Source organism: Miniopterus natalensis, chromosome 1 (assembly GCF_054644295.1).
Source record: "Miniopterus natalensis isolate mMinNat1 chromosome 1, mMinNat1.hap1, whole genome shotgun sequence".
NCBI classification, from domain to species: Eukaryota; Metazoa; Chordata; class Mammalia; order Chiroptera; family Miniopteridae; genus Miniopterus; species Miniopterus natalensis.
In genome coordinates, this window is record NC_142081.1 from 9,755,930 (window position 1) to 9,768,392 (window position 12,463).

Below are 12,463 nucleotides of genomic sequence, written 5' to 3' on the forward strand. Positions count from 1 at the left end.
GGGGCACCAACAGAACTCTTCTGAGAGTTCAAGAAAAAAAAGTGGTAACTTTTCTGTCACTTTGTGATTGTTTCAAAATTTTTAAATTATAAGGAATAAATTATAGAAAAAGTAAATAGTAGAAAAAGAAAATGTGGTGTATGCATATAGAAGAATATTATTTAGCCTTTGAAAGGAAGGAAACCCTGGCACCTGCTCCAACATGATGAACCTTGAAGACATCATGCTAAGTGAAATAAGCCGGTCATAAAAGGACAAACACTGCATGACTCCACCTATATGAAATACCCGGAATAGTCAAATTTATAGAGACAGAAAGTGGAATAGTGGTTGCCCAGGGCTAGGGACACAGGAGTGTGGGGAGTTGATGTTTAATGGTGACAGAGTTTAAGTTTGGGATGATGGAAAGTTTCTGGAGACGGATGGTGAGGTGGTCACACAACAATGTGCATGAACTCACTGCTGCTGCACTGTGAGCTGCAAACTGTGTAAGAGTGAATTTTATGTTATATATATTTTACCACAATAAAAAAATAAAAGTTACATGAAAATACCAAACTGAGAATGTTATGGTACATTCACATTAAACGCTTAGTTTCAAAATGTTGGTGTGGAAAGTGACTAGGGTTGGTGTGTGTCTTCAACTAAACATCAAATGTTCTCGAACTCTGGCTCTTGTTCCAGCTCCACGGAGAAGAGCTCATCTTGGTACAGTAGGGTTTTTGTGTGTGTGCTTCCCGTGGCCAAACATTCATTTTATCACTCTGTGAATTTTGGGAAAAACTCTTTCTGCCAAACACAGCTGCGAATGTCGATTCTCAGAAAGACTACTGGAGGGCTTCGTTTTTCACGGCGAATCTGCTTTTGGTTGCTTAGTCAAATACAGCAATGCAGCCAAGTGGCAAAAATCCAAGGTCGGACACTGTTACAGGCTGGAAAGGCCAGCTCTTCTGTTTTATCATTGGCTCGGCCTGCACATTTGCTTATTTAATGCAGAGGCTCTGCAATGGATGCCCTGCCAGACCAAATCCCTGTAACCATGAAACAGTACACGTGGACCCAGATGTAGGGGAAGGGAATGATGCTACAAACAGTAAACGCCAAGCCACACAGTTCCATGGGTGAGTCCTGAGGATAAACCAGGCAGTTGCTTAAATGTCTAGCTACCCTTCCACTGCACAGCCCAACCAAGGGCATGACCCACAAGCCTACTTTGAGATCACTGTGAGTATCGCTCCCTGGTTGAAGGAACTGGACGCTCCATGGACTTCTTCTGCTGGAAAAGGGCTCACCTAGGGGTGTTAACCTGACACACCTTCTGCACACACAGGAGATACATGAACTAGACAGCAAAACTGCTTCGACACTTTGGGCTTTGGCCTCTTAGTGTCAAATGTCAGACATTCCAGGAAAGACATTTCTTCAGTGCCTTCCAGTTTAATGATTTTCATAATCTGTAACTACTTAGGCAATAATTTATGAGTTGATGATGGTAGTAACTAGTAAGTTTTAAAAAATGCCTTTGTTAGGGGCATGTGTGTGTGTTTCTTTAACTGAAAATAAAATTAACTCTCAGTAGTCAGTTCTTAGACTTTTTGGTCTCAGAACCATACATTAGTCCAAAAGTATGTTTGCCCTGCCCTGAAGGAAGTATCCCACCTGACTGCATAAATGCTCAGAAACAAATATGCTTAATAGAGCCCCATTATGGACAGAGTAGATATTAGGGGACAGATACACTAATATATGCTCTTTAAACTTAATTCTCCCATGCTAGGCCTATTATAAGACAGGTTTAAAGCATGTATGTATATGCGGGTTACATTTCAGAAGACAAATAATTGGTCTAAATCCAAATAAAAATGAACTAAGCTCAACTAGGTTCATTTATATGCATCTATGAACAGTTAAGCAGGGGTGGTTATGTAAATACTATGGGATGGCTGGAGCAGTTGTTTCAAAGGGCCTTTCAGTTCATTAAAACTTCATTGAAATAGCTGAGGCTGGGCCAGAATCTGCACTGCCTGAGGCTTCACAGACCAAAATCCGCAGTCTTGCACGTGATTATGCTCTCCCCTGCTCTGCTTCCTAGCTGAGATCCTCTGAGATTTCACTTTACAAGTGTTCCTGACCAGAAAATGTTCCGGACTCGGCCTCTGCTCCATGGCTCTTTATTACCCATTGCATAAACCCAGTGACAGTTCCACATCCAGGCAGGATGGGGACAGCATGCTCCCTACGGTGGGTGATTGCTGTACTGGGCAGAGGCCAAGCTTCCTAAGCGACTTCCCAGGGAGGCCTGGGGGGACTCAAAGAAAAGGTCCCCAGGGTGTCCTTGTGGGGAAGGTGTGTCATCAGAGGCCTCAGACAATCACAGTGAGAAAGTCAGAAGCCACAAGGGGCCATCCTACAGTGGCCCTCTCCCCTGGTCTAGACGTTGGGCCCTTTGGGGGTCCTGCCCTACACAGCAGCCAGGACACAGCAGAACCCCGCTCTCCCCAGTGCCTGTGCATTTCCATGGAAACAACTCGACAGCCCCGCGCCGGGTGCTGTACTCAGTCTATTTCTATGGCACCTATCACCATGGCACCTACTTACTCTGAAAAGCACAGGCTAAAAACAGAACATAGAGAAAAGGGGGCCATCCACTTCCTGGCCTTCACCTCTCCGCACCTGCTGTTCTACCTCTGACAGCTCCCGAGGACCTTATCCGCTCCCAGTTTCTGTTTTATTTGCTGTAAGTGCCCTTAAAAAATGAAAGGCTTACTATCAGCATCAGCATCATAGGGGGCGACGTGGCCCAATGCTCCAGGAGGCAGCCCACACAGGAAGTGGCTCCTCCCAAGGCTTGTTCAGGGCCCCTTAGATGGTGTTTGGGGAAGGGGGGAAAATGGGGAGGAGGGGAAAGGAACACCAGTGTGCACAGATGACCCAAGAAAGGACCTGTGTTTATTCTAGCAATGGGATCACGAGTTCTCCTGGGAGCATAGGGGACAATCTCTCCAGGGCTGGATCCACAGGCCAAAGAGCCCCCTGAAGGTTTTCCTTAAGTGATAGAGACCACCCTTCCAGGTTCTGCGGTCAGACAGGACTTGAGTTTGAATCCGGACTCAGCCACTGGCCAGCTGGGTGAGATCCGTGGTCACCCTCTCCGAGGTTAGATGTTCTCATCTGTAAAATGGGGCCAAGCCACATGCTGTGACCTCAGCTTCATGGCTGCTCCTTGGTCTCCCATCTATAACATGGGGAGACTAATCGTGCTTGTCTTGAAGGAGCTTTGTGGTGGTTTGAGGAGACCGTGTATGTAAGGAGCAGGGCAGAGCACTCAAGCTGCTGAGAGGAGGGTGTGAGGAGAAGGTGTCCAGCGTTGACGCCAGAACAGGGATGCCCACCAGCCCTGTTTCCCCCGGACCCTCTGTCCTGCCCTCTGTCCCAGGGGGGCAGGTGCACGAGCAGCCCCCTGCCTCCAGATTTCTACATTCATCAAGACCTTGGCCACAACAAACGTAACCGAGGACAAGCTCCTGCTCTGAAGCAGATGTCACCAAGCATAGGATCATCAACCAGAGGACTCACTGTGACATACTGGACGATGAAATTCTCACAAACTAGAGAAAATTGCAACATGGCTGCCTGCCTATGGATTCTGGAGTCAAGCAGGCCTGAAGGCTCCAGTTTCCCTTCTCCCACCTAGGAGCTGAGTGACCCTGGACAAGTCACCTAACTCCCCTCTCCTCCATTTGCGGACCATGGTGATACCACCCGTCTCAGAGGGAGCTTGGGAGCATTAAAGGAGAGAGTGCAGGGGGAGCCTCTGGCCCAGAGTCAGCACATGGTGGGCACTCAGTAACTACGGACCCCCTTCTCTCTTCACCACCCTGAACGCTTTAAGGCAGAGTAAATATTTAATTACCAAGGATTAGCCTTCATAATAGAAGGAAACAGGCCCGTTTCCTGAATCTGCTAGGGTGCTGGTAAATGCTCCAGTGAAACCCCAGGCTCACTCCAGGCCCCAGGCTGGCACGGCCCCCGCCAGTGCCCCCACTGCCCTCTCAGAGCCATTTCTCACAATGCCCTCTCAGGAATGCTCTGCTGGGCCAAACGAGACCATGGGCTCACTCCCAGACAGCTTGCTCGTTCCTTTTCATTGTATAGAAGCAATTTCCCCGTTGCAAGCATGGTGCCGCCTCCCTGCCAAATCACACTCCCCAAGAGCACCCAGTTTCCATTTGGGGACCCGTGTGCTTCCCAGGAACTGGACTCTGCCCCAAGGTTCTGGTTGAGGAACCTGGGACCTAAGCTTAGCCAGTTCGGTAATTCCATGCTCCACGTGGGGGGACTGGGCCATGGAGCCAGGTTAGTTCAACCAGAATGAGTCTCAGGCCTCTCCCTGAGAATGGGGGACCGAGGTCTGCAGGGCTACGGATGTGAGGCCTGGACTGCTCCAGCCATTCGACCATCACAAGCACACTGACACCTGAAGGGCACCAACCAACAGCACCGCAGCTGTGACAGCGTGGTGAACACCGAGGTGGAAGGCACCTCGGGCACCCTACACGTGTCTTAGTTCCATGAGTCAATGAACCCCACTTGGAGTTTCTGTAAATTAGGGTAAAAGAAAAGCACCTGGAACACTCCTCCCTCTCTGTAGTCTCAGGGCCCTCACCACAGAGCTTAATGCCAAAGTTCGGTCTTGAAGCGAGTCCACCTAATTCCACTTTTCCCTTTACCCTCTGCCACTAGGTATTACTAAGGGCTGACCACGTGTGCACTCCTAACAAGATAACCCTTTGGACTGGCAGTGTCTCTATTTTTCCAGTGAGGACTCTGAGGCCCAAAAAGATGCGAAGTCATTTTCTCCAAAGCTGCACATTTCTTAGTTGGTAAGATCAGGACTGGAAATAAGGAGCCTGGTGATATGCAGGCTATGAATAAGTCTCTAAATATTAAATTCTTTCAATTCCCCAGTTGGATTATAAATTTCTTCAGTCCAAGGCTATTTTTTCTTCCTATTTTGACCATCCATTGTAGTTACTTAAGAAGTATTTATTACCAAATGGTCAGCGGAATCTCCTGCAGCCAGGAACACCCCAGCCCCGGGGCCCAACAATGCCCGGAGGTCTGCTGAGTACTTTAAAAAGTACCAGGCACTGGGCTAAGTAAGTGCTTGACATATATAATCTCACTTTTAAAAATGGTTCATTGTATTTAAGTTATTCTTGGACCCAAGGGCAAGTGGCCTTTCGCCAAGGCCCGTGAGTGGAGCTCTTTGGACTAGAAGTGGAAGATCTGTTCTGAGGAGCAAACACGGAGGCAGTGGCCCCTTCCAGTGGCAAGTGGCACATGTCTACGTGGAAAGGGCAATGTCTCTGGGCTTGACTCCAGGCTGTGGGTGGCCTTATTATCCGGGTGGTCTTGCACAAGTTATTTGTGTATGCCTCTGTTTTCTCATTTATCAAATGAAGACAGAACCCCAACAGCTCTCTGGGAGGTAAAATCATATCAAACACCCAGCACAATGCAGGGCACAATTCTGTTTTTCTCCCACTATATTTCTTCTTTGCTGGGCACCACCTAGTAGTTGGCCCCCTCGGCCGTGTGTCCATGGGCCCCTGGTCCATGGATTATGGCCAACCCTACCCAGGAGCCAAAGAGAGATACAAAAGCTCAAGAAATCATTGGCCACCAGGTGGGGGAAAGTTTCTACCCGATTCTTTGCCAAACATAGATTAGCTGCTGGAAAGCAGAGTGAGCCAAGGAGTGGTTGTAGCCCAGGCTGCTTTGTTTCATTACAAATTCATTGTTTAGATTATAGCTAAGACTTTCTGCTTTTGTCTCTGCCTATCGAGCTGTAAACAGTTCCAGATCTGACAGCCTCGCACCAGGTCTGACTTACTAAGAAAGGAAAGGGGATCTGCCGGGTGGCTCAGGACGCAGTTTCAGTTAAGATGTGGTTGTTCCTCCAAACATCCAGGCCTCCCTGAGAGTTAGTGCTATCACATGCCCAGTACACACCTGCTCAGGGCTCTTTGTTGGGACAGGGGAGAGTTACACCTCCTCAGGTAAATCGGACTGAGCTGCACTTTTCTGGAGCTTAGGTGGGGCTGGGGCAGGGAAGCCTGAGGGACAAGGAGAGGTAAGATGCCTTCATGTTTTATCGCCAATCCTAATCTCCTCTTTCCTCAAAGAAGGCAGGTGAGTCCAGCATTTTTTCCCCACCCAGAATGAGGCCGCTGGTGTAGCATAGTTATATCCTTCTGCCGGGAACAGTTCAGCTTCTATTTATGGGAGGCCGTGTTCTCAAAGTGCAGATCACCAGAGCACCTGCGTCAGAATCCTTGTTAAAAATGCAGATTTCTGGTTCCACACAGTTCCCACTGAACTAGACCCAACACAAGATTGAGAAGCTCGGGTTGCAGTTAAGAACATGGGTTTCAGAGTCGGATAAATATGGACGAACTCCAAGTTCCAGCTCCACTACCTACTCCCTGTGGACCTTGGGCAAGGTACTCAACCTCTGTGGGTCTCAGTTTCATCACTAGTACAAAGGGAATGCTGAACAGTCAAGGAACGTGGAGCTCATGTGGTTGTTACAAGGATGAAGTGAAATAATCCATATATAGCAAGGCTTGGCCCATGGTAAGTGTTCAGTACACAATAGCTCTCCTTTTTGTATAATACCTATACTCAAACAGTCCTAGGACCCTACAAGAAATAATAAACTTGGCCGTCACAACTGGTGTTAAGATCCCTGCTACAGTACTTTCCTCTACACAGGTTTTGACAAATCGACAAGACCAGCCACGAGAGCTGAAGGAGTCAGGAACCCCATGGACTCCACCAGGACTCAGCGTCTGTTGCTCAGCCAGGAGGGGGCAGCACGAGAGAGCAAAGGCTCAGCCTGCGGCTCTTTAATCACAATGCCCAGGCGTCGGGGCACTTGCACTAAATCTGGTGGGCACAGGGGTGGCAGCACAGATCACCAGTGGGTGGCGGCTGTCTATCTGACCTTCAGTCTGACTCATAGCTTATGTACTTTAGGAAATCACACAAGCATCACTATATTGTAGGAAATAACCAAACTCCATAGAGATGTTGATATTGGAAGAAGAGATTAAGCAAGGGGGTGGCAAGTTTTTGTACAGCCTTTGAGCTGAGAATGGTTTTTACATTTTAGAAGGGTGTTAAGAGGGAGTGAGTGGAAAAGGAAGTCTCTGTGAAGGATATGGGGGAAAAATGTCCAGCAAAGTAGAGTGGAAACCTAGAGCAGAGAGCCACAGGGGGGAGAAGCTCAAGGTGTGGGGGTGACAATGGTACTGACACTCAAGAAAGATGGCATCAGGTCAGGGAAAGCACCGGCTGCACCTAGAGTATGGCTCTCTTCCATGGCTTCTGTCTGGGCATTCGATCACCGGCACAGACACCAGACTGCAGTGGGGGATGGAGGGCTGAAGGGGCAGGAAGGCAGTGTAAACAGCCTGTGGGCATAGTTCTTCCAAGAAGTTAGGCTGTGAAGAGAGAGGAAGGGAAACTGAAGAGACAAGTTAGACAGAAACAGCGGAACAAGAACAGGGCATTTTTGCAGCCTGGAGAGATTGTACATGTTTAGGTACTGATGAGAAATGTTGGTAGAGGAGGGGCTGAAAGTGTGAGCGAGAGAAAAACGAGGAATGGAGGAAGGTTCTGGGGGAGATGGGAGGGCATCTGGAGCACAAGGGGGAGGTCAGCTGTGGGAGGAGCACCCCTCTTCCCCGGCATGGGAGGGATGGAGAAGAGCAGGAGGTACACTGGGTGGTTGCCAGGGAGGATCTTAAGAGTTTCCTGGGGCCTCAATTTTGTTCAATTTTATCAATGGAAAGGATGGATTCTCTATCAATGACAATGAGAGACAATGAAACAGAGGTTAAAACAAGGGTTGAAAAAAGAGGGACAGTCTGGAGATGTTGATGGCAAGGGGACAGGGAAGTATCTAGGGACATCTGCAAGGGTTTCTAGGCAGCTGTGGGGACCCAGAACTGTAATGGTCCAGATAGACACAGTGGACCAATTCCTCCAGCAGCAGCCAGCACCCTGGGAAGGAGCAGGGCAGAAAGGCTCCAGAAGTAGGGTTCAGCTGGGTAGGTCCACACAGAAGGATGAGTGGATAAAAGTGGTTAGAAATGCAGGATAAGTGCCCCGGAGTTAACAGTAGTCACTGTTCAGATGTTCAGCAGAGGGGTCGAGGTCACTTCTATGTATAGACTAGATTCCCTCTTGAACAAAGAAAGCAACTGGAGGCAGATGAGGTAATAATGGAAAGAGCAGGATTTTTAGAATCAGACAGATGTGGGCTCAAAATCATCCTTACCGCTTCCCAAAATAACATTTTGTCTCTAAAATGTGAAAAATGTATGCTTTGCAGAACTTGCAAGAATTCAATGAAATGATTAATGTAAAGTACTCCTGCTAGGTTGAAAACACCATTGGGTGCCTGTCTTGTTATTTAGTGCTCTGACTTCTGCTTCTAGTAGGTGCCTGGCACATAGCAGGCCCTCAACAGGTACAAATGTCCTTCTTCATCTGGTGAGGTTGGTAGTATGGGTTCCCTTCCTGTATTCATCAAAGCTCAAGAATAAGCTCTCTGGGGACAATCGGTATCCCCTTCCTTGACCTGTTCAATCTCAATTATTGCAATAATGAAATGGAACATTGATCTATATTTCCTTTCATTGAGCCAGGCTGTTATTTAACTTAGTGATTTCAGGAATGCATACATCATGAAGGTTGAGCTCTCAGACCACAGAGATTCAGGACCATGTAGCTGCCCATCCATTCACCAAACTAATGGCTTCATAGATAATTCCTGATGAGGTGGAAAGATGGTTCCCTCGTCAGCACATGCAAGGATGAACTTCAGGGGAATGGAAGGAACATAGGTACCCTTCCTTAATCAGCCACCCAGACCCAAGACTCTCTGGAGGCAAGGGAGTATGGAGTTTATGTTACATGTTGAGGAAGTTGTCAAAAAAGGGAAAACCCCCACAAAAACAGAGCCCAATGCCATAAAAAAGGGGAAAAAAACCACAAAAACAGAGCCCAATGCCACACTTGCTGGGAGGTTTGAGCAGAAAAGGAACAGGTTTCCCAACCCAATAAATAGTCTAACCAGTCTGCAGAAGATAATCACACTGTCACCAGAGGTATTCATCTGAAACATGGAGCCAAGAGCTGTCCTGGGTTTGCAAAAGAAGAAATCCAAGAGTAAATCAGGCACCCAGTAGAGAGGCAATAGAGTACAGGTGGGCTGAGAAACTGGCAGGCTGAGAAGGCATTAATGTCAAATTCAGGTCCAAAGCACACATGTGTGGTAACATGGCACAAAGACCATAAACTGTTCCCAATTTCCACTTTCCCTTTCTTCCTTTTAGCAAGAAAACTCCTCAGTTTTAGTTTGGAATGTTTAGTTGGCCCAGCAAGACACTACATTTCCCAGACTCGCCTGCAGCTAAATGTGCCCAAGTTCTGGCCAATGAGCTATGAGTGAAAGGACATGAACAATTTCTAGATCATATCATTTAGGCAGGGCTGTTTGCCCTCCACCTCTGCTCCTCCTCTTCCTCCAGACAGAACAGGAGGTGGACGTGAGGTTGAGCCAGCTTTGACTATGCAGAAGAGGACACCTTAGGGGATGGGGAGCAACACATTGGAAGGAACCTGGGTTCCTGAATGACCCTGTGGAGCAGAGTTGTTTACCTGTCCTGACCATCTATGTCTTAGCTATTAGGTGAAAGAGAAATACACTTCTATCCTTTTCTGAGGAAATGTATTTTAGGGTCTTTTTGTTAAAACTTAGCCCATACCTTACCTAATATAGAGTGTTTCCCAAAGGTACAGAGAATAATCATTTTTTTACAGATTGTGATATTTTGTACAGATAGTGAACAGTGTGCCAGAGATTGTTCTAGACACTTTACATGTATTATCTCATTTAATTCACACAACACTCACTAGATGAGGGCTGTTATCTCCATTTTACAGAAAAGGAAACTTGGGAAGATTCAATACTTTTCCTAAAGACTCACAGCTATTGAGTGGCCTAACCAGCAGGCAGACAAGTATTCTGGAGGAGATCCTACCCTTAGTCACTATGTTTATCAAAGCATAACTTTTTACAACTCCATGCAGTCAAAAGGACACAACTTAGTTTTCCAGAGAGCTGTGCCTGAATATTAACTTGTCTTCAAAATTACTGCAGGACCAAGGCAAGTCATTTAGCTTCTCTACTAATTGGTTTTCCCCAAAAGAGCATAGGAAGGGGACTGACATGACTGACCTCATGGAACTGCTGGAATGATAAAATGAACTCATGTATATTTAAGAAATGCTTTGAAAGCTATGTGTGGCATAAATTAAATATTGCCTTAAGGAAGGCTGGGAAATCCTTAAACCAAAATAACAAAATGCATTCAATTTTTAAAAAATGCAAATACCCTCTAGCAATTTGGCAGGTTGCCTGGAAAGGCTGCCGAAATCTGTTAAGGAGATGGGTACGTTTGGTTTTGTGCGTCTGTCATCCTCAACTGAAAAATTAATTGAGATTAATTGAAAGAGAGCATACCTGTGTTTGTGGTGTGCATGTACATACACACACACACACAGGCTCTCAATAGAAAAGAATCATTATCATCAAGAGCAGGAGTAGCAGCAGTCTTCAAGGCCTCTGGGAACCAGGCAGGTGCAGAGGTTGGGGAGTAGGATGGGGAATGCAAAATGCCTACAGTGTGAGTGGGGCCTCTGGGGAACAGGAGCTCCAGCTTCAGCTGCCCTGCTGCCATGTGAGCCTGGTGTTGCCAGACCTTTCAGAGTCACATGTAAAATGATCCCCATTTCCCAAGGATGCTCAAATTTACAAATAAAACACGTCAAGGGCCACCAGTTGATCTCCTGGATCTGGCCCTGCAGCCAGAAGTCACATTTGACTCTTTAAGGTCCTTCATCATGATTATGTACAAGCCACAGTTGAACTTTCAGCACACCCCACCCTGCCCTGCCCTGCCTCACCCCATGCCACCTTCCTCTTCCTTCTTCCTAGCCTTAACTCTACCCCTCCAGGGAAGCAAGCTTTCTCTTTGCTTTCTACTCTCGGACCTCTCTTCCCCTTCCTTTTAGCTTGCACCCAGCTATCTTGAAGACACAAAAGAGCTTCCCTCCTCTGCGTGCCAATCAATGCCAATGTTCTTCTTTCTGCCAACATTATCTCAACCTGCCACCTGCCCCCACCACATGATAATTTTCTCATGAAGTAAGGGGGGTTGCAGTTAGTTCTCAATTGTCTGTAATGAAGGGGGGGCAGGGAGGCACAGATAAAGCTAGAAAGGAGACACCCAAAAGTCCTGTGCTTTTGCCTTTAGTGTTTGGTGGTGGACAAGTCAGAAGCACACTACTGCGGTCACTTGTGCCATGTTGGTCCTGGCTCCCCAGTGGAGGCTGACACAAGCAGACAATGGTCTGGACAAAGCCTTGAAGAAAATTTACAGAGCTCCGCCTCCAGGCGGAGGTGATGACCTGTCGCTGCCTTACCTCCACCTCTTCTCAAAGGTCTCTGCTTGCGTGTTTTGGGTGCCCAGGGCACTTTGAAGGGCCAGTTGTCCTTGTGTCTGTGGCAGCTTGGAGTCCCTTCACCCCCACTGCCAACCCCCAAGTTGGTCATTAGCCTCATCACTTCATCTCAAGCTCCTGTCCCAAAGGCTGACAGGTACCTCTGACAGGTTTCAGTTTCCCTTTCTTTGCCTTCACTTGACCTCGGGGTTCTCAGGGCAATGACACGGACCCCAAAGCCCACGCAGGAGGGAGGCCCACGCTACCCACCCCCGAGGTGTTGTCAATCATCAAGTGCTACCTGTCAAGAGCTGAGCCCCGACTTTTCAGAGAAACAGAGAGTCCCGCCCCTCCGGTGCGCGTGGGGGCGCCTTCTGCCCTGCTCATTGGCTGCGCGCGGCCAGCCCCCGGGGGGGAGGGGGGCGGGCTCTCCGCAGACCTCGGCTCGGCGGGGGCAAGGGCGTGGGGACGTCGCGGGTGGGCGCTGGGGGGCAGGCCTGCGCTGTGCTCGGTGCCCTCCTGACTTACTGTTCGGTTGGGGCGTCTGGCCTAGGGCTACACACAGTTCCTCTCTTTGTTTCCACGGCTTTGCAGAATGTACTTTCCGCAAAAAGGCACAAAGGTCCTCTTTCTTCCGCTCGCCTGCGCCCCCGAGGGTGCTGTCCGGGGCTCGTGCCTGCCAGCCCAGGCCGCCCTAGGACTCGCCCAGCGCGGACTGTCGCAGCCTAACCGGCAGCCTGTGCTCACGTGGCCTGAACGGCGGCCGTGGCCTCCCCGGCGGGCAGCCAGCCCCGGTTCTTAGAGCCGCAGCGCCTCTAGCGGCCGGGCGGACCCTGCAGCTCGCGGCCGTCCTCCCCGCAGGAGTTGGCCCGCGCTCCCTGGAAAC

The 12,463-nt window shown here is 48.6% G+C and overlaps 1 protein-coding gene across 1 annotated transcript in view; it reads right to left on the minus strand.

Annotated features, from left to right (window-relative positions):
• The window catches only part of DGLUCY (D-glutamate cyclase), a 52,862-nt gene extending 40,936 nt beyond the window's left edge, over positions 1–11,926 (minus strand). The window contains exon 1 of the mRNA XM_087813851.1: positions 11,879–11,926. The gene's annotated coding sequence lies outside the window, so the exon portion shown is untranslated. The remainder of the gene's footprint in view (positions 1–11,878) is intronic.
• Between the last annotated feature and the right edge of the window lie 537 nt (positions 11,927–12,463).